Raw genomic sequence first — 21,703 nt, forward strand, 5'->3', positions numbered from 1 at the left:
TGGAGGCTCTTCCTACATTTATAGATACCCGCTATGTTGGATTAGGGGTTCCATCCTATGACTCGATTTCCACGAAACCATTTTTAAGGACCCTCTTTCCAAACACAGCCATGTGGTTGGGGTTAGAACTCCAACAGTGTGAATTTGGGGAGCACAATTCTGCCCTTTACAGGTTTATTTAGCAAACACAGTGCAGCTTTCCTTGCCCTGAACTCTTCCCCTCCGTTCTCCTTGTCTACCGTGTGGTAGGACACAGTAGCCACAATTTAATTTCTCAGAGCTTAAACCGGCCCCTGACTAGTTCGTCTTGTTATGTCAAGGACCACAGCTAACCAACCAATTAATAGTATTCACTGTCAGACACTGTGCTGGTGACTTCTCTTTTCTTCTGTGACTGAGAAAAATGAGTTCTAGAGAAATTAAGAAACTTGCTTATGGTCCTGTGATTGGCAGATGCAACACTGGAAATCACTTCGGGGATTGAAAATCCTCGGTTTGAAGTGCCAAGCTACACTGCCGTATTTAGAAAGCGGAAGACAGACTGGAAGGTTTCTCCCTAGTGCAGTTCTACAAGAATTTGTAGGCCTGGACGGTGTGGTGTTTCTGAAGAGCGATGTTCTAATCCCCAAGCTGTCTTAGATAGTTCCTAAGCAGGACTGAAAGGGAGAAGCACTCTTGCCTCACACCCTCACACGGGTACCACCCTTTCATCTGCTCCTCTTCTGAGGGGCAGGAGGGAAGGTTCTGATGTGCAGAACTGAGCACAATGTCTCCATGCCTCCATCAGCAGCGAGCGCCTCACACATGAATCTTCTCTTGACTCTTTGGGTGCTGAGAGGTATGTAGGAAAGAGATTTCAGTACTGTGGAAAAGAAATCAATGCTTGCATTATCCAGTGTCTTGAAAATTTAAATACAAAAAATCTTACATAGTGATCATAGATCATGCAAAATATCCGGTTTGTTTTCTTTGGTTACCAGAGTCTCTGTGAGGAAGAGATTTTGAGATTGTTGGGTGGACTAAAAGGGCACTAACTTATCAGGTTCTAGAAGCTTCCTGTTAGGGGTATTACAAGCCTGCCTATACACTCACTTCCTGTCCGTATTCAGTTCTAGGCTGTACACTGACTGACTAACATCTTGCAAAAGCAGAGGAGCTCTTAAGCTTTCATCAGCATCTTAGTTTGCGTGATTACCTCAAAACTTAGAGATGAGGCAACTTCCTTCTTAAGCTGAACTATCCAGTCAGCTGTATCATTTTTTTTTCTTATTCCTTGTTCCTCACACTCAGAACTCAGTGATACAGAACATGGGGGACTTTGAGGACAGGGACAATCTGGCTACGAAAATACTGGCTTGTGTGTCTTAAAGAAATTAAGGCTATTTCGTTATACATTGATTTCTTTCCCCCATCCTTTGCAGTACGTAAAAATAAGTCTTGTGTTGTTGGCCATTGTACCTCAGAATGGCCCATGTCTCAAAGTCATTTGGAGAATTCATTAGGATACTCTTCTTGGCTCAATCCCTAGAGTGTGTGACTCAGTAGGTTTGGGTTGGGTTCCATTTCTAACAGGTTTTGAGGTATTGCTGCTGCTGTTGGCCCAGGAACTCCACCCTGGGAATCCCAACTGATGTTTCGGTCTAGATACCTGCGAGGTGGAGTGGGGATTACTAACACAGCCCAGTTTGTCTGGGACTTACCCAGTTTAGGACTGAAAACCCCACATTCTAAGGACGCTCTGGTATGGGCAAACCCTGAATATTTGAACACTTTTATGTGAGAGTAAAATTTTCTACTTCAGAAATTTAGTTAGCCTAATATTTCTGCAAATTTTCAAGCTGTATTAGGACTTTATGTTTAGATACCAATGAGATTTAAAGACCAGTAGGTTTTAAGCATGAATGACCTTGTAGTATCTGGGTGATTAGCATCGTGGATTAGCATCGTGGGCTAGCATCCTGGGTTAGCAGAAATGAGTATTATCTGATATTTCTGAAGTTCTGCATGACCCTCTTAGCACTTTTTATGGACCCTGCCTAATTCCTATTGCACTCCATCTTATTAAAGTTATAGTTTGTATGATGGGAAAAATAAACCCACAGAATTTATGGCTGACAGAGTAGATACTCTTGCCACGAGCACCTGAGTTCACATCACTCTTATATTAAATTTGCATTCTTCCCAGAAGCTCTGAGTGGGTGTTTGCTAGCCCTGGGGCTTAGCAGTTGTCTCTGTGAATAAATACAGTCGAGGCTAGTTTATGAATGATGGCAATTTAAAGCCACTAATTCCAAAATAATAATGAGTTTCACCATGTAAACACAAGTATGCCCTGTAAGTTATTAGTGTAAATTGGAAGAGCCAAGGAAAGATACAGTTCTGTTCGTGAAAATAAAATGAAGTTGTTGACAACAATTTTACATTTATATTGAATTGTTTCACACAAATAAGATGCAGTTTGATACAGAATAAAGCTTGGAGGGATTTGTTTAGTTATAAATGTGATCTCTTTACCGTATTTCAACAATTATCAGTCATAACAGATGGCAAGAAGAGTCGGCCTTGGTTCTCCTCAGCCACTCTGACTTATCCTGTGTTCTTTTTAATTACCGGCAAGTCCTAGGTCTTAATCTTTTCGATGGATCAGTCAGTTCCTGGGATAATGTCGCCCGCTGTTGCTTCTTCCTATGGGGGAAGCCGCTAAAGGTATTAGCGCGTTACCTGCCCAGTGCCAGGAATGGTGTGCGCCCCTTTTTAAAGGAGACCTGTTTACTCATATCTTGGGAAGCTTCAGACTAGTATTTCCCTGGCTTGTAATTTCCCCTGTGAAGGCCAGACCACAGTGAGAGGAAAGAGTCCAGGTCATTTGCATCTCTTTCCTCCTGGGCCCCTGACTATTGGCAATTTCTTTCTCCTCGGGAAAGGCATTCTTCCAGTTCACCAAATGTACTCAGTGGCTTCCTCCCTGTTCCTGTAAGAGCAATGGTTTACAGCAAGTATAGAGTTGGCTCTCTATGTCAGTTTATGGCTCAAAGGGACACTGTTCTCGTTTCCGTGACTTTGAATATATTTGGGAGCCGCTGAAACGCTCGGGAGGTCTTGCTCCAGCGGTTTCCCTGCAGGACGTTTTCAATTCTGATATGCGGGTACCAACACCCCCACATTCAGGTGAAGGTCACAGCCCATAAAATCTCATTCTTTTTTGATTTCTGTTTAACACAATTACTGAAGTGGCTTAGTTTTGCTTCTAACCATTGAAACGTTTACAAAGGCAAAATGTCTTGAAGATTCCTGGCATTCATACCTACTCCCATCAGTGACAGAACACTTACAGTGCCTCACGCGCACCATGCTTGCTCACCTGAAGAGGGCTGGACACACCTGTGTGTATGGAAGATCCCCCCCCACAATGAGGGCCGGGGAGGTAGCTCAGTCTGTAAAGTGCTTGTGTGAAAGTAGGGGGCTCTGATTCAGATCCATAGAACCAAGATTCAAAACGAACAATAACAACAAACAAACAAACAAACAAAAAACCAGGTTTGGTGGCACACTTATGATCCCCAAACTGGAGAAATAGACAGCGTAGACAGGAGGGTCCCTAGGACTTGCTGGCTAGCTGGCTGTGCTAACCAGACTGGCAAGCTCCAGGCCAATGAAAGTCCTTGTCTCAAAAGCCAAGGTGGATGTCTTCTAAGGGACATCTGAGGTTGTCTTCTGGCTTCCACTGAAGAATTGCTAACAGAAAACAGATTGAGCATAAATGTCCAACATTATTAAAAATAGTTTTACTTAATATGTGTCTTGAAACAAAGTAAGTCTTTCTTAGCCACATTTGCATTTCAAATGAAGACATCTGTAAACGTTGAGGAAAGTAACAGCAGGGTGTGTGCGTGTGCGTGTGTCTGTGTGTTTGTTCTGAAGCAAAATGTCTTTTCCTATTTGCTCCTAAGATCAATTCTGACCAACAATGCTGTTTTAAACGCTGAGCTGAACCAGATAGATGTTGCTCTTGGTTTCTTTCTCTTTAGGACGTAGACCAGCCAAGCCCTTGCCAGGCCTGTGGGTCTCCTGGGGTCATTTCCTAGCCACACACCAGGCACTGTGGAGGGACAGAATACTTTGACATCTTTGTTCTCTAGCGCATCAAGGAGACAGAACTCTGCTTGAGGTTCTGTTTGGCAAGTTTCAAGGAATATGATATTTTAGCCAATAACCTATCCCAATGTCATTCAAATAAGATTCTAAGAAATGAATCTGCCAACTGAACTTTCAAGGTGGCTGAGATCTTCCCCGATTCCTTTTCCTGAGCACCGGCTCTTTCCAGTAAGCAGAAATTACTGTTGGAGGTTGTTTATGTCACTCTTGCAAGCACAATGGAAGACGGGAAGAACAGTAGTTGAGTAAGGATGCTAGTTTGTGTTTGCGCAATCATTATCATAACCATACGACATTTTCCAGGTTGAACGCTGGAGGTTACTCAGAAGCACAGGGAAGGAGAATTTGAACCAAAACACAGATGCAAGAACTAGAATCATAGATGTTTTGATTTTCCACTGTTATTCCGAAAGTTTAGAATTATTTAATTTGGCCTCAAGCAAAATTTGTCTTTCACAATCTGGCCCCAAATGTCCTGCTCAGCAAATGAAGAGCGAAGCAGAACAAGAGCACGTTTTAAACAAGGAAAGAGGCCAGGGTGGGACGATGGCCCTGCTGTGCTTTATCCTGTCGGTCTTGAAGAGGTGATGGAGAGTATAGGCTTTTACTCAGCAGCGGGGACTTGGTGTGTTTTCTTCCACACACATACATATGCGATGCACTTTCCTTTCATCACAACAAGAACACGGAAAAATCTACATGGGAGGACTCCCGCTGACTGACCCATCATTATCTCTTATTATCATCTCACCTTTCAATCTGGCATTTTTAGTTCTGTATTTTTCAGTCAACTTTTGTTATATTCAATCAGCACGGGTGTAATTATATTATGAGTGTAGGTAATTCAATGCAGCAAAGCCAATTAATGGGACTAGGGATGACTTTATTATGACAACTCATGTTCTTGAATCGCCAGCACTAAATTAAATGACATTTTCTCTATATTAGATAAACGTTCCTCTTCTCGGTCTAATTGATACAATATCTTTTATTGAGAGCCAAAAAACCAAGGCAGAATTGTTTTTCATCCTCAACCTCAAGACATTTCATATTCAAGGCTCAAGGTAAGCGCCATGTTAGATGGATCAGAAACTTGACTCCCTTGACTCCAACTAAGATCCCAAGCAGCTTGAGAGGGAAAAACAGTGTCCTCAAGTGCCTCACTGGTCTCCCACTGTTAGGACGAGTTTGCGTCTGATCCAACCTACATACAAGGAACAGACATTAGTTAAGCGCAGAATAACTACAATTATTGTCCAAACTGGCGCATTTTGGAGAGTGAAAAAGGATACTTAAGAAACTTACGCCGAAAAAGCCAGTGTAAATCAAGCCTGTTCCACAGCATCGTGGGTCCGAAGTCACCCAGCCAGGAGCCAGAGAGCCACGGAGATTTCATGTTACAAACTTGGAGTCCGGGAACTCATTTACCAGCGCCTGCATTCCCCAAGCCCAGACCACAAAGGTGGAGGCTGGAAGGGAACTCTGTGGAGGGACCCATAACAAGTTCCTGGCAGAATTTGGAACCGGACTTGGATTTCCTGTTCCCAGACTAGTGTTTTTCTAATGGACCCGGTGTTTGTGTAGCATTTTCTTCTCATCAAGGCATGATTACAGCCTCACGGAGGGAGCCTCAAGTTGCCCCGGGGCCACCTCATCCGGGAATGTAAACTAAACCCTCAACAGCAATAACAAATGCTGCTTTCCCGTTAATCCTCTACCTGTGATTCTGGAAATTGTAGTTTTCACTTGAGATTCCGATGGTAGAGTTCCCAGGTATCTCCTGGGGTTCGCTGGCGTTGGTTTCCTCGTCTACCTTCACAGGGCCGCGGAATAAACATGAAGAGCTGGAGATTTAGAGACAGTGCGTGAGGCTCCCATCTCAGGCTGGTACTTTGACTTTGAGCACAGTGTTTGGTCTTTCCAGTACTAAAACCCCTCTAGGTCTCTATGCATATGAAGTGGTTTAGAATTAGGACACAGAACTAGGACTCTTCAATGAGCCAATACTCAGTCCTTGGTTTGGGAAGTAGTTATGTTCCATATTGTCAACACAAATGTTGAATTATCCAGTCCTGAACCATCACTCCTTGCGAAATATGGGATTAGCTCCCATGACCCTGGGGTCACAGTTTTGCCCGTTAGTAATATATCGCCATTCTATAGGCACTTGCTATGTAAAATATCTTAATATATTCCTGGATTACTAACAGGGAACTCGGGGCCAGGAGCTTTTTAATATATGCTGATGCAAGCTTCTCCGACATTGTTCTCTGTAAGGCAGCCATGCAGCAGTATAATTTAAGGTTATGTATACTGAAACCACCTCTGAAAAGTAACAATGCAAAGCCTATGGCTGAGCAGACTGCCCAGCGGACCCTCATTACTGAGATCTGATTTGAGAGAGCAAAATATGTCACCTCATACCCTCGCTGGGAACACCTGTGTATCGCAGGACTCAGCGTCTCCTGTGGTCTGGTTTTTGGCCCTTAAGTACAGCTATATGCCACAGAGTATTGATCTGGAGTGGTTACAAATAAACGGTAAGACGTAGGCAAATTCTGAATCTAGAAATGTGAGGACGTACTGTTACAACGGCATTTGGTTTCTCCTTTGGGTGTTTGTCTTATTAGCGGAAGAATTTCATCCAGCACTCTGCTGAAATCAAACATGGATAGGCCTTCATGAGTAAGCCAACTTGGTTGACATGGCGGGTTCTAGGACCGCCAGGGCTGCACAATGAGATCCTGTCTCAAAAGAAATAAATGAAAGGGTAAACAGACTCTGCAGGAAGTTCCCAGGAAATTTGATTAGGGTTTGAGAGAGAAACAGCAGAGCGAACATGATATAAATCCGATATAAATCCCAGAAGCTGCTGGGAGGGGGACGCGGAGAAGAGGGAAGTTAGAGTCCCAGAAAGCCGATCGGCTCAGCTATGGAAGTCGGTTACACAGAAGTGGGGGAAATTTCCAAGAAAGGGTGAGAAGGCCCGCGGTGCTCATGCTTTCAAGCAGTAACCAGAGGGAAGGAGATGGAAAGGAGGAGATAGAGAAGTTACACTCTTTAAAGCTTAATGGGAAAGGAGAGGTGGGCTGCAGAGGAAGGGTGGCGATGTCCAGAGTCTTGCAAAGAAAGCATTCCCATGAATAAGAATGTACTAGTAAACGAAGAGAAACCTTTGCCACAAGTGGATGATCCTTTATAAGATACTTTTTATCGGACCTATCTCTTGGCCTATTGTATAGCAGGGGTTCCCCTCTACCCCACCATGAATGCTCAGTTCATCAGATGAAGCCTGGGTAAGGAAGGGCCTTTAGCCTGTCCCTGAAAACTAGCCTCTTTCATACGTTCATCTTAATGCTATAATCGCTGCTTCTTTCTCTCCTGTCACAAAACTATACATGTTTGCATTGGCCTTTGAGTTGACTCATATGCATATATATGTATGTGCATGTGTGTATATACATAGGTATATATTTGTGTATATGTGTGTGCATATATGTGCGTATATAATATATATATAATGAAAAAGAGGGCTCCAGAATGGTTTCTAGAATACCCAACTGAATTATTAGCTAGTCTTGGTTATAGTTAAGTCTCCTGCCAAGACCCAAGACTTAAGCAGGCCACTTTTGACTACTTTTGGCGCCCCTTGTGTTACCTATGCTGCTGTCAACATCAAAGGACATTTTCTTCAAGACAAGTAGGCTAGTCTAGTCCATTGACTAAGTCTCATACCCTGGGCAGGAAGAACCTTCTGAGTCTTCCAATAACTGGCTTCTACACAGTCATCTTCAAAATTCTCAGTGCTATCTCTGTCTGTCTCTATCTCCCCCACCCTCTCTCTCTCATACACACACACACACACACACACACACACATGCGCATGTACACACAACTTAATCTTTGGGTGAGCATTCGTGGCTCTCATAGAGGCCTCTTCCTGCTGGTGGTCCCATTTTCCCACATTTTATCACCATGAGACAGTCTCGTTATGTATGGCAGGGCAAAGCACAACAGAATGAGTTAATGGCCCATCATCAAAGGAATTCCACGCATATTCAAATGCTTCACTGTTGCTAGCCCCAAAGATTCAAGATCACTGACTTCCATTTTCTGCTGTTTCTCACTGTCCTCTTTGAGCTCCCTGGGAGGCTTGCCTGTTTTCCTTGTCCTGGAACGTGTTCTAGAGATGGATTTAATCCCTCCCTTGACTGCTCACCGGGTGTTCTTCCCCTCTGCTGTCTGACTTCTTGCTTTCTGGCTTGTCTCAGGTTCCAGCTGTTCCCTCCTCCAGCCAGTGCCCTTCCGGCAGGTCTTTTTAGGACTGAGCTTGTAGGGCTGAGGCTGTCTTCACTTCCTTACAGCCTCCTCCCTTTGCCCTTTCCTCCCCCACAGCCACAGCTCTCCACAGCAAGAGGCTATCTTCATCCTATTGTCCCTTCCTGTGCCTTTGCTTTAACTCAGTTTTCCACTTCCCTTTCTATCTTATCTTCATCGGACACCCGTCACCTTTGACTCGTCTGACTTACCGGTTTGGACTTGACAGAAAGAATAGCCCTCTTAAAGTAGGGTGAACAGAACACCGTGTCTCCCTTTTCAGAACAGTGTGTCATTGCACGACTGTGGATTCACTGCAGGTTACATCCTGCCGTCTTAAGTTGCAACGCTATGCGGCCCATCAGCATTAGCCAAACATTGTCTTTTATGGTAAACACACAATGCTCTCACTTCCAGCTCTAGACTTTTAAACACTGTGTGAAAACATGGCTTTGTTCTCTGATGTGGGTTCTACAGTTATTTCCGTATGTTCTCTATGTCCACCCTGCGCCCCATCATTGCCTTTTCCACCTCTGTCACTGCTGTCCCAGGGTCTTCCTGAAGTACCCGGCTGGCAGTCTTGCTTAGGTCCCATTTTCCTTGTCGTCTCGGGACTGTCCAGCCTTGTTCATTCTCTCCTTTGGCAAAGTCATTGCTTGTCTCGTCCCTACTCTTCCAGGCCCTGAAGATAAGTTCCTAGAACAAATATCTTTGGCCTCATAAAGGGCATTTGCTGTTGAAACCTAGAGATAGCTGTCAAACAATGCAGCATGCAATGTATGAGCAAGCAGCTGCGAATGAATTGTGTGCAATTTAATAAATTGCCTAGTGTTGATAAGGGTGCTATTAATAGAGGTAAAAGATAAAAATGAAAAGAGTAGAAAAAGGGGGTCAAGGAGGTGTGAAGTAGTGGGGTGCCTTGGTGGTGGAGGGGAGCTCAGGTGGACTTCAGTGTGAAGGTAGCCACTAAGCAGAAGCCTGAAGAGGTCAGAGAGGAAGCCAGAGCACATGACTGTACTAGGGTGTACTAGGTAAAAGGTTAGCTGTCCCTAAGACCTAAAGGGCGGTGTGTCTGTGTATGGCATAGGGGATCGGCCCCTTTAGGAAAAGGCAATGGTGGGGTGTGGGGTGGACAGAGAGACATTTGCCTTGGAAGGATAAGAAAGCCATGACCCTGGGTTATCTATGGCTTTATTAACTGTTCATCACACTATCCTGTGACTTCCGTAAGTGTACTCTGGGTCACGCGTGCTCGCTCCCTTCCTTTGTTTCCTCTCTAGCAGGCTTAGGCCTGCCAGTCTCCTCCGAGTCACACCCACTCGCTTGGGTTCTACTGTACAACTAAGTCCCCACAGTGTTTCTAAGCCACCGCTGCCTCATTCCTGTCCCTGAGCAGGTGTTTTACTAACGTCTTATACTTAGGTAACATATCAGCATTTCTTCAGCACGGCCAGTAAAATCCCTGGGGTGGGTGTTTTCTGCTTACGTCAGCGGAGGCTTGTCCCTTGGCCACTGCGAGGTCATGGGCCTGACACTTTAAGATGCATCTCCCGTGGTCATAGGATGCTCTCTCACTGAATAAAGCTCACTGTGAAGGACAATTGGTCCCAGGACCCTTCTCTGGAGCCAACCTGCTACACTGTCATTGTCTGGTATAATCGCCCTTATCTCGCTAGTAAACTTGTTTAGGTCTGTCTCTAAACAGGACTGTGGGTGTAGCTATAGTTTGCCAGGCCACTTTTAGAGCTTTATCATCATACTAGCTGAGCTAAGTTCTGCATTTTCAAAATAAGTCTATCAAAAACATGAACTAGTTTTGCCCGGTATTAAAAAAAAAAAAAAAAAAAAAAAAAAGCTTGAAAGCTTATGACAAAAGGCAATTCCCAGGTACAGAATGCTAGATAAGGCAAACTCAGTTCTGCTAAAGCAAGCTGGATCCAGCAGGCTAGGATCTGGGTCGTAAGTCCTCCTTTTAATGCCAGGCAGTTCTGGTTCTGCCAAGTCTTTTCTGGCATTTGCCCATCACTTTGATGAGTTTGCAGCAGGTCTTGCCTGGTGTTATAGCTCACCCTCTTATCTCAGCTTCACCCAGAAAGGAATTCAGGCTCTGAGTGAAGCCATGGAGGCAGTGTACTAGACGCCACCCACCTTGCTCCTGCTCGTGCAAATGTGACGTGGCTTCCACATCTGTGCAACTCTTGTTGATCTCTACTGCTTCAGATTCTCTCTCTCTCTCTCTCTCTCTCTCTCTCTCTCTCTCTCTTTCCCCCCTCTCTCTCTTTCCCTCTCTCTTTCCACCTAAGAAGCTGTTGTGTAACCTGCAATACACTCCTTCAGAAACATAAACAGCGACTCCCTCTTGACAAGAGAGCTCCATTTCCCCCTCTCAGAGGCACCCTGGAGAATATAACTTTTCCATTTTTCTTTGCACAGCGGTTCACGCCCTGTCTTTTGGGAAGTAGGACAGCCAGAGGGTGATGCTTTGCTCACTGTGTGAACAAAGTTCTGGCTCTGGCATTGGGCCAGATACAAGCCCAGCATCAGACACAAGAACAAAATAACACCAAGGTACTCATGAGACCTAATGAGGGCTGATGGGGTAAGCGTACCTGCAGCCCTGTCACATGAAGGGACAGACTCACTCCTAAGGACCAGTTACTTGGCATGTACATCAAAGGAGACCACAGGTCTTCATAACACTGAGGGTTTAGGTAAAGGATGATGACAGTCCTGAGACTCTAATATAGAGAGGAGAGAGGTGGGAAGGGAAGAGAAAGAGGAGGTTTGAATGCAAAGAAGGCTGGCGGGGTTTCTGCTCTGAGGTTGCTGGTTACCACACAAAGGTCCTCATAATGGCTTTTCACAGCTCCCTGGCTTGTCCAGCCTTTTGTGTATCAGTGAGGTAAAGAGCTGGTGTTGTCATTAACATGACTTAAGTATTCTTACAGTACTGGGGCTCATCAAAAAAGACCTGTATGCATGAGTGCGTGCGTGTGTGTGTGTGTGTGTGTGTATGTATGTGTGTGTGTGTGTGTGTGTAGCTAGCATACATATTGAATTGGGATCTACAGGTTGAGATTTCTTCCCAAAATTTTGTTAGGGGTTCTGATGCTGAATTTTGGTACCACCAACCTACAGTGTCTGCCTTATTTCAGCTTGAAGCGTTCTTTCCACGTCTTCATCTGAGGTTGAAGATGTGGAAAAGGTACCAACTCCCAGCTCAGGGAATTAGCTCATCCTCTTACATGGGCTACCCAGCTCCTGCCTCATAGATTTCACAGTCTGATACCATCCTGTGGTCCATGGATTCCGAGCAGGTTTGCGACCCAGGATCCCTACACCTGATGGGTAGGATTTCAGGCTTCATTGTTTTACTTCTGTGAGTAGGAAGAGGCCCAAGGTACCAATAGGATGAAGAATGAGTTGTCCAAGTGTAATGGGTCAGCGACTGGCTATCTAGTAATGGGGTGCCCACGAAGAAAAGAAGCTTGTAGGTAACTAACTCTAGCTCGTGTTAATGGCTTAGTTCCCAGCTTGGAGATACTAGGAAGTAGAGAAGCCTTTAATAAGTAGGTGACTTAGGTCACTTGGGGTACACCAAAAGCAAGGAGATTGGAACATCTGACCCTTCCTGCTCTTGTTTCATCCTGACCGTGAAGTGCATGCCCCCCGTTTTTCTGCTAACTTTACATGTGATGTGTTCCCTTGCCATCTGCCCCAAAGCAATGAATCCATAGAACTATATACTTAAGCCTCCCAAACTGTGAGCCCAGAAAATGCTTTCTGTGGGCAAGTTGACTTGCCTCAGATATTTATTACAAAACGCTAGGCCAAGGTAAAACCTAGAGCAACAGTAGCTCTAGCATCCAGATCTAAGGGGTACGCTTTACATTGGGACCATTGCCTTGGGAATACGTGCAGTCATCCTCTATTGGTCTGAGGTGTGCTCGGTACTGATTAAGATACACAAACCCATAGCAACCTGTTGACTAGAAAACATTGACCTTTGAATTAAATTGAAAAAAAAATCTAATCCAAATGAGCAGCACAGTTGTGCTACATTGTAGATCTTACCTAAAAAGTCATCCTGTCAAGTAAGCAGACTTTTAAAAATTAATTGTACCCACTGACATACCCTGGGGAGGTACATTTGGGTCTTCAGTTTGTTATTTATACCACTGAGTGTCCTGGGGTTAGTTTATACAGAATTCATCGACTCTTTCACTTTTTGCTTGTGTCTGTCTTGTGAAGGAGGAGGATGGGAATAGTACAAAGGAAAGCTATGATATCTGACATGTCCCAAAGCATCTTTTGGTTTATGGGTAACTTAGACTAGAGGGTGAAGGTCAGACTCACAGATATGCGTGGGAAGCCAGACATGCCAGGTGTCCACTGGGCCTTGGAGATGGAGGTAGGAGTATGCTCAACTCCTACAGACCAGAGTCTGTGCAGTAAAGCTCTTTTTGTACATAAAAAAAAAAAATTAACCCTCCTATGCACCTTATCATGCCAGGAAAACATCAGAAATTGAGCATGACTCATTCCAGGCTCTATTTTTAGTGGACGGTATCAACAATCCTTTGGTACTTGTCAGAATGTCTAGGGCTCCTTGCCAGAGTTCCAGCCGCTTGCTGATCATTAATAGAGTAGAAGAGACATGACTTATTAACGAGGTTCTGTTGGAGGCTGTGGGTTAATGGCAGAGTGTTCATACCCTTTCTCTGAACAATGATCCTAGTGCAGTTGCTGAGGATTATGACCAAGTGTGGCTCCCGCCCACATCTTCCCAATCATCGTCCTGCCTGCTAGAGACAGCATAATTGTATCAAAGAGCTTTTTTGTCTGGCACCCCGATGCCAATGTGACTTGCAAAAGGTAGCATTTTGAAAACCAAGACAGTTTTTAAAGGAGCCTTTGTTAAAGTCTGAAGCCAGGCTCTCCCCCAGTCTGTGTTTCTGCTTGTGGAGCTGAACTTACTTTCTGAGGCCCAGGCTTTGATCGCGTTCTGGAAACCTGCTTCTGTGTTTTCACCACTGCTGCCCCTCACCCAGTGCAAGAAACTAGATCTTGGGAACCAAGGAGTGATCAGGAAGGGGGCCAGGCTCAGAGCCTCCTAGGATGTGAGCTCTGATAGATCCTGTGCCCCAGCTTTGTTAAATATGCTGGGCTATGTGTCCTTTGTTTATCCACAGAGGTTATGTTTACTTGGCGGATTAAGACATTCTCTCATTGGCTCTCAGTGTTTCTAGACCCCAGCACAGCCTACCTGCTGACCGCCAGGCAGTGTTACTCATCCCAGGCTGGCCAGCCAGCGCTGTAACCACAGTCTGAGGCATCTGCCTTAAGTCTGAAGCAATTCAGTTTATCTTGGTTCCTTTTCACAGTCAGTGAAAAATATAGAGGCCCGCTCTGCACTGCTTAGGAAATTCAAACTGCAGACCCAAACAACCAAATCTGTCTCTCACTAAAGGTATTAGGCATTTGCTTCAGATTTTCCAGGTTCTTCTGTGTTTCAACCAAAGGCTGAGGCTTCCATTCTCCCAGCGCATCAGAGCTTTATCAGTGGAGCTACAGGAACACAGTGACGATACAGGGATGATACAGGGACGATACAGGGACGATACAGGGATGATACAGTGACGATGGGTATCAGTGGCCACCCAAACACGCCCATCTTGGTGCACACAGTTCCAGTTATGACATTGTCAAAATGTATATCAAATACCATACACAAATATTAATATGATTAAATAGTCTCTTTTTGTTTTTGCTTTTGTTTTTGTCTTTTGAGACTGGGTTCCTCTGTAGCTTTGGCGCCTGTTCTGGAATTAGCTCTTGTAGACCAGGCTGGCCCCGAACTCACAAAGATTCACCTGCCTCTGCCTCTTGAGTGCTGGAATTAAAGGCGTGCGCCACCACCACCCGGCTCAGTCTCCTCTAGCATGAAGACAGTAGGGTAAGCTGTGTTTAACCCACATCACAGAAAACTGCATAGTTCTTTTAAAGTTGTGGCTTTGAAGCTCAGTTAACTGAATGACCATGACTCCATCACACACAACAGAAAGGGGCAGGGCAAGGAGGAAGATGGGAGGTTTGCAGGATGGACACCTTTGGAAAATGGAAGAGGAAGGATGTGAACGGCAGGACTTTTGACTCTGGGTCATGGACAAGGACCAAGCCTGGGCTGCCCCCTATATGTGATAAGGAATGTAGGTGTCACCTGAGAAACTGTCCACTTGCTGACTTGGCTGATGCTGGTAAGCTCTCAGAGAGTTTGAAGATCCCGAGGAGCAGGGATGAGAGGCCAGATGAACAGAGACCTGTGCCCTCTGCTCAGACCAGGAAATGGCTTACCACTTAACCACTTGCTTATAGATATTCTTAATTAATGTTCTTGGCTACACTTTTCCTTAATTTGAATTGCCCAGTCTTTAAGCTTCCCTTTAGCCTCAGCAGGGCCCTCTTCTTCCCTCCTCAGATGTACTTCCGACAGGAATAGACACCCAGTCAATGTTCCTCTAGTCGGTTCACTTCCGGTCCACGGAGACCAGGTGGTTGAGACTCATGGGTCAAAGTCACCACAGGGCTTCTTTTAAACGCCAGATCCAGTAGATTCTTTTGTGTTTTCATCTGCTTGTGTCCACCATAATATGTAACAGTAGTTAATGGGTCCTTGTTCGACAGTCTCTAAAACACTTCAAACCAAGTCTCCTTCTTTTCCTCTTAATGCTCCTTCTTTTGCCTGCTACTGGGCCTACTGGAATCTCTTTAAAAATGTCTCTGTGACTTTCAAGACTTGGATCAAAGCCTGATGCTACCTATATTCCCTCCCTCGAGTTATCTACCTGCCTCCCCGGAAGTGGCTTTAATCCGGAAGTGGATTACACTGAAAAACACTTACCCATGAAAACCCTTCCTTCTCCTAGGTTTCTTTTAAGGCCCTGGGTCTCATATGTACATGAGGGCATAGATTCTTGTGAAATTGTCATGTGACATTTGTTTTAAATCTGATGGGTTGTGACGCTGTCTACTCTGAGGTCCCCACTCCCGTTTGCATATAATGTCCTCCTGTTGGTTTTGGTCGCTGAGAGCATTTGGAGGGCTCATAGCAGATGAATGATGTTGAAAGAAGACTTGACTGGGGTTTGTAGAATACGTTTATGAAGTCCACTAGCATTGCATTTCAATGTATTAGCCAGCATTTCCTTACCGGCAGAGGGATGCTTTCCAGGGATCTGCTTATGCCCCTGTCTTTCAGTCACCCTGCATGCAAAACTCAGGGGACACGTATGAGAGATTGGGTCACTCAGTGCAATCTCTTGGGCCTGGTGCTGGGATTGTGAGGGAAGTTAGGTGAGCAAGGTTTGGCATGTAGTGAATCTTTTTCGCTTTTTAAATATATGAACTGGTGGATGAGTCACCTGGTCCATCACACCTGGCTAAAACGGTCGACAAGGCAAAAAGCAGCCTCCGTGGGCTGGGCTAGAGCAAAGACTGCATCCTGTTCCCATCCTTTCTGAATAGCAAGTGACATTCAGTGGAGGACTAGGCCCATCACTACTCCATCACGGATGGAGAGGGGCTTATCAGGCCACACCCTTCCTAAAACACTGTAGATAGTTAATGTTACTGGAGGGAATGGGTGTCATTCTTCGGTGGTGTAAGTCACTAGTAGGTGGCCCTTGCTCAAGTGAACTCTCCACCCATGCTCAGGCAGGCAACCAAGTTTTTTTTTTTTAAAAAAAACCATGAAAAAGTAGGAGGGAAGCTTACTGGGAAGAATGGGTTGGGCTAGAGAGGGAGAGGTAAGAGAATTATAGAGGGGCAGAAATATGATCCAAAACCTGTGTGTGTGTGTGTGTGTACACCCATGCACATAACTGAAAGAAAAAAGTAAAATTGTAAATCCTTTGATAAAATATGAAAAAAATAACATAAAAAAGTTGTTGTTGTATGAAAAGGTGCTCAGATAAGAATCATTATATATAGTGTTTGGGAAGAAAGGGCCACGGAACTGAGCTGGCCCTTCTGAATCTTAGAGGCCAACGCTGAGACCCATTAAGAGAGAAAACTCACTCATCAAAACAGTGGGTGTGGTAGGCAAGTTCCCGTTAGAGTTTCTTATGGGAAAACAAAAAAGAGTGAACTGCTAGCTCTTTTTATGCAGTATGTTTTTGAGATTTGATATTTAATGGAATCATTCAATTAAAATAGAAATGCACTAGGACAAAGCTTTTATCAATGTAAAAGAAACCCCCTAAACTTGTGTGAGATTTATTTGGTGGTTGACGCAATGCAAATTTAAGTGTGAAGATACAGAACGGTGCATTTCAGAAGCAGGAATATTTTGTTCTTTTTGTTAATAAATTTTATATGACTCCAGGGCTAGTAACTCATAATTATGAATCTTCCAGAATCATTAATTCATACTGATTAATAACAGCTTCAACTTGGATTTCTTTCCAGCTTCCCTGAAAAGCTGCTTGTGGGTGTTTCCCAAGAGAGAACTGTAGCTGAGTTGGCTGTGTTCTACTTTGTCACAGGGCTGATATTCTGCCTCCATTGTATAAGGAAGCAAAAAAGTTCCTTTACTAACGTTGGCACAATTTATGCTCAAAGAATAGAATGTTCCAGGGGCACAGCAGCCCAAGAAAAGAGAAAACTTAAAAAACTCAAAACTTGGGGATGGCATCCTGCATCTCCTCAATGTGCCTTCCTGTGATTGGAATGGTTTTCTTATTCAAAGTCTAGACTCAGTGCACATCTTTGACCAATGAACAGCTTAGGGAAATATAAGCAACAGGATTTTGCCTCTCCTGGGTCATATACATCTTGATATCTTGGGAGTCCTCAAAGACCAGTGATGATACCCCCTTTCCCACCCCCAACCGGGATTGTAGAATGACAGGGACTCAATGTCAGATGTTAATCCAGCATACTGAGCGCCACTTCTTCCTGTTGACTCACAAGGCTCCCACAGATGTGATTCTAAGCAGTAGAGGAACAGCGAGAGGATTAAAACAAAATGGCGCTTTCTCTTCTATCTAGATCATCTGGGCACCAGAAAGGCTTTTCTGTTCCGCTGTACAGCATCACATGGCAGAAACATCTAGGCTCTACCAGGAAGCTAAACTTTTCCGGTTGTTACAAAGAAAATACAGCTCTGTTCTCTCTGACCTCAGCCTTTGTTCTCAGATCTGTGTAGGACTCCCAACGTTGGCATATTTCCCTAGCAGAGGAGACACAAATTACATGGTTTCTGAAGTCTTGCCTCGGAATGGGATCCAAGCTTATATAAAGGGTGATGTTTCCTGAGAAGGAATGAATAGCCCCACTGTAGTCGCAGGAAGACACTTAGGTATTCCCATCGTGCTTAGCCAGCCATACCCCCAAATAACTCAAGCAAAGAGGCACACCATAAAGGCTTCACATCAGAATTACTTTGGAGAAATTGTTTGACAAGGATTGAAGTATTTCCAGTTGGGGCCAATTCTCACACTGGTGGAGTTGGCAGCCTTTGGCTAAGGAGTCATTAACAAATTCAGCCCATCCTTCTTTAGCTGTGGTGTTGGGCACTGAGACCATGACCCAGATTCTAGCCAAGTGCTCTGGTCAGAGCTGCCAGGTTCTATGAAGGTACGTTGATGCAGTCCCCACAAGAATTTACATATCTTAAGAATAGTTTCATCAAATAATTTCGGCCAGAGTACTTGAATCTGAAGGAGATGTATAATAATAACAATATAATGATAATGATAATAATAATAGCTACCCTCGTGGTCTTACAATTTTGATATTTTAATTCAATGTCCCAGTAAAATTCCATTTATAAAGGCAAGACTTAAGACTGAATTGCTGGAATTTTAAAATTAAGTTTAAGTTAACATATAAAGTAATGGGTTTTGTTGTGGAGTTTTTATGTATATTTTATTCTTCTCTCCCTCCTCCCTGCCTGCCCCCATCCTCCTGTGCCCCCTTACTGGTTGCCTTCCTTACCACCCATTAATTTCTGATGTGGGATTCCCCTGTGTATGCTGTGAATATCATTGGTTAATAAAGAAGCTATTTTGGGCCTGTGATAGGGCAGAACAGAGCCAGGTGGGGAAAACTAAACTGAGTGCTGGGAGAAAGAAGGCGGAGTCAAAAGATGCCATGGAGCCACCAGTCGGTAGGCCACAAGCCTCGTGGTAAAATATAAAATAATCGAAATGAGTTAAGTCTAGATGTAAGAGCTAGTAGCCAATAAGAAGCTAAAGCTAATAGGCCAAGCAGTGATTTCATTAATACGGTTTCTGAGTGATTATTTCTGGTCTGAGCAGCCAGCAACAAACCAGCAACCTTCTACAACAAATCTCTCTTCTGCTTTCTAGTCACAAGTACTCATTACTTTCCCCACTTGAGCCCAGACCCCTTTCTAAGGTCCATGGTGTGTTCACACACACACACACACACACACACACACACACACACACACAGAGAGAGAGAGAGAGAGAGAGAGAGAGAGAGAGAGAGAGAGAGATTGATTTAAATCTAGATTCCACTTATGAAAGCCAACATGTTCTGTGTCTTTGAGTCTGGTTTTATTTGCTTAACAAGAGAAATTCCTAGTATTTTAAAAACATGGCCCCAGAGTTCTTTGGAACTCTTAAAGAGAAGCAGGTTGGTGCTTTCTTCTAAGTCTAGACTGTATGACTCCTTGATTAATTAGATCAAAGAGACACCATGCTAATCAATCATCCTTAAGGCAGGAGACATTGACTTCCTCTGTCAGGATGCGAGGCCCATGCTGTAAGAAAAGCATGTGGAAAGGAAACCAAACCCTGAGATCATAGTCTGACTCCCCAGTGAACGACCTGTTTGCCAGGCATGTAAGTATTGCCATAATAAAAGTGAATCTACAAGCCCCACACCATTGCCCATTGGACCCTCGTGCTGAGGAGATGAGTTGATCTAGGGGAACCTGCCAAGATCGCAGGTTAATAAGAAAAATGATCTGTTATTTTAAGTGTTTAATTGGAGAGTGGTTATCATACATTATATAACCAGCACAATTTGCCACAAGACATCTTCAGGCCACCCTAACGATTAAACATGATTGCTCCTTAATCGAGTACCAGCTTTAGAATCCAAGGGGACAGATTTGAGTTTCAGAGAGGCAGCAGACATACAGTAGAGTTTGGTATTTTTCAGCCGAATGAAGTCCATATCCTGACAAACTTAAAATTCAATATGATCATTAATAAAAACTGAACACTGGTGGCCAATTTAAATGGTAATGTTCTCACTCACAATGACTTGTGTCGATGTTACCTTTGACAGCTGTGTTTCTCTCACTGTGGGCTTGTTTGATGGCTTAATGTCTTTAGACCATTAGGTTACATGAGAGAATTCTGACAATGGACTCATAAATGTGTCCAACCGGGGATGGGAAGTATTAACACAAAGTCGCCCTAGTGAATATAGCGTTAGACGGCTCGACAGGCTTACTGCAGTGACAAAGACAGAGCCACAGATTTGCCTGTTCAGCAAACAAGTAATGAGCTTACACACACCATGAATCTACGAGTGGCTAAACAAACAGAAAACAAGAAAAACAGCAGATTGTTGCCAAACTCAGCACCTTGGGGCATTTTGTGGAGTGGTGACAGGGTCACTGTGGCTGGGTGATTTATGGAGAACTGAACTTTATTTCTCCCAGTTCTACAGGCTGCGGCACCCTGGAAATTGGGGTACCAGCAAGTTGAACTGATGAGAGCTGGAGTCTTCACAGAAGGGGACCACTGTCCTTCACCGCACCTGAGCAGGGCACTTGAGGGCAACATGAAATGGCTTTGATAAAGCGGCTTTTTAACATGGAAGGAGCCCTCATGGCCCAGCCTCCTCTCTTTAAGTCCCATCCCTGGCTATTGTCAGCTTCAGTGATTTCTGTATGTTGGAGGACACACATACGGATGCTAGCTACTTCTGAAGTAACACCTTTCCCCTTTCCATCTCAACTGGGCTCAGATACCTCCTGTTTTTATCCACAAAGCATTTCTGCTTGTCTACTTAGGGAAGCTAGGTTCCTGGACCATAAGCCATTCCCACTCTTCATCTCCTCTGGGCAGAAGCTGCCTACAAATGCCCTCACACTTGTGGAGACAGATACATCATTTATCCACCTACACCTCATAGGAAGTGATAGTGTGTGGGCGTGTTTGCTGATGCCCATACCTTGTAGGCCAGCATGTTCCCTTCTGTCCTTCATAGTTATGACAACAGGGTTTAGAGTTTAGAGTTAGGTAGGAGACATGTTAGGAACACATGGGCATTCTTTGTAATTCCGACAAATAAAAAAGCCTCTCTTTCACTAGAGATAGCAAGACTAGGGTAGAGCTGGAGCTTCTGGGGCCACTCTGAGCAGAATGCCTGGTCTTGAGTGACTACAGCAAAGGGAATGGAGTGGGGCCTTGAGGCTGGGCACAAGAATATAATCAGGAGGCAATTCTACCTGTCCCGAGGGAAAATGAAAGGGATGAAGATATTATGCGTGGACACGAAAAGTGGACCCCCACTAGAGTCATCTTAAAAACAAAATCTTTAAGCCTGGCCTGGGGAAACAAAGGAGGAATCCTTCCTGGTCACTCTGCAGTTTTAGTTTCAGGGCAGACGACTTGGAATGCCACCTACCAAGATGGACTATACGAGGTGACGGTGGCAAAGAAGTCACCGAGAGCCAGTCTGCTCAGCGGTAGCTTATAAAGCTCACAAAAGGTTAACCGCGGAATGCCAGAGCTGGGAGCTCAGCGTCAACTCCAGGAAGCAACAGAACAGGGGTTTGAGACTTTGTCCCAGGCTTTCCACTCTTCTGTGTGTAATTAGCGCAGGTGGTGACGTAGCTGTGTCCCACAGACTCGGCCCATGACTCGGTTTTGAATTGGGCAAGAAGGTGCTCACCCAGAGAAGCCTCTTTCTTTCAGAACGAAGACTCCTTGGATGACCTCTCTGCTCCAGAGGCTCCATTCTTTCTCTGCCTCCCCTCTGCCAACCGAATTCAAAGGACCTGCTGTAGGTTGCTGTGGTAACACTGTTTCAGCAAGATGGAGCCAGTATGGGGGCTCAAGTCTCAACGCTGCTAGATGTGGGGGCTGCCTGTCCGTCACACCCGTGCACCCTTATATCCGTTGCCTCTCTAGTTCTGGTGGGTTGACTCTTTTGTCTGTGATTAGCAGAAAGGCTCTAAGAGCTAGGA

General features: G+C 44.6%; 1 long non-coding RNA gene across 2 annotated transcripts; it reads right to left on the bottom strand.

Annotated features, from left to right (window-relative positions):
- Nucleotides 1-2,459: 2,459 nt before the first annotated feature.
- LOC125392442 (uncharacterized) lies at nt 2,460-8,484 on the bottom strand. 2 transcript variants are annotated; one of them, XR_007229517.3, is made up of 5 exons: nt 8,375-8,463; nt 6,740-6,899; nt 5,874-5,999; nt 5,461-5,637; nt 2,460-5,359 (listed from the first exon to the last, which is right to left on the bottom strand). It is a non-coding gene; the product is annotated as an uncharacterized LOC125392442 (long non-coding RNA). The 2 variants fall into 2 exon arrangements; XR_007229518.3 differs by lacking the exon at nt 6,740-6,899 and having other exon boundaries at nt 8,375-8,484.
- Between the last annotated feature and the right edge of the window lie 13,219 nt (nt 8,485-21,703).

The sequence above is a fragment of the Myodes glareolus genome, chromosome 12, assembly GCF_982192425.1.
Source record: "Myodes glareolus chromosome 12, mMyoGla1.1, whole genome shotgun sequence".
Classification (NCBI taxonomy): Eukaryota; Metazoa; Chordata; class Mammalia; order Rodentia; family Cricetidae; genus Myodes; species Myodes glareolus.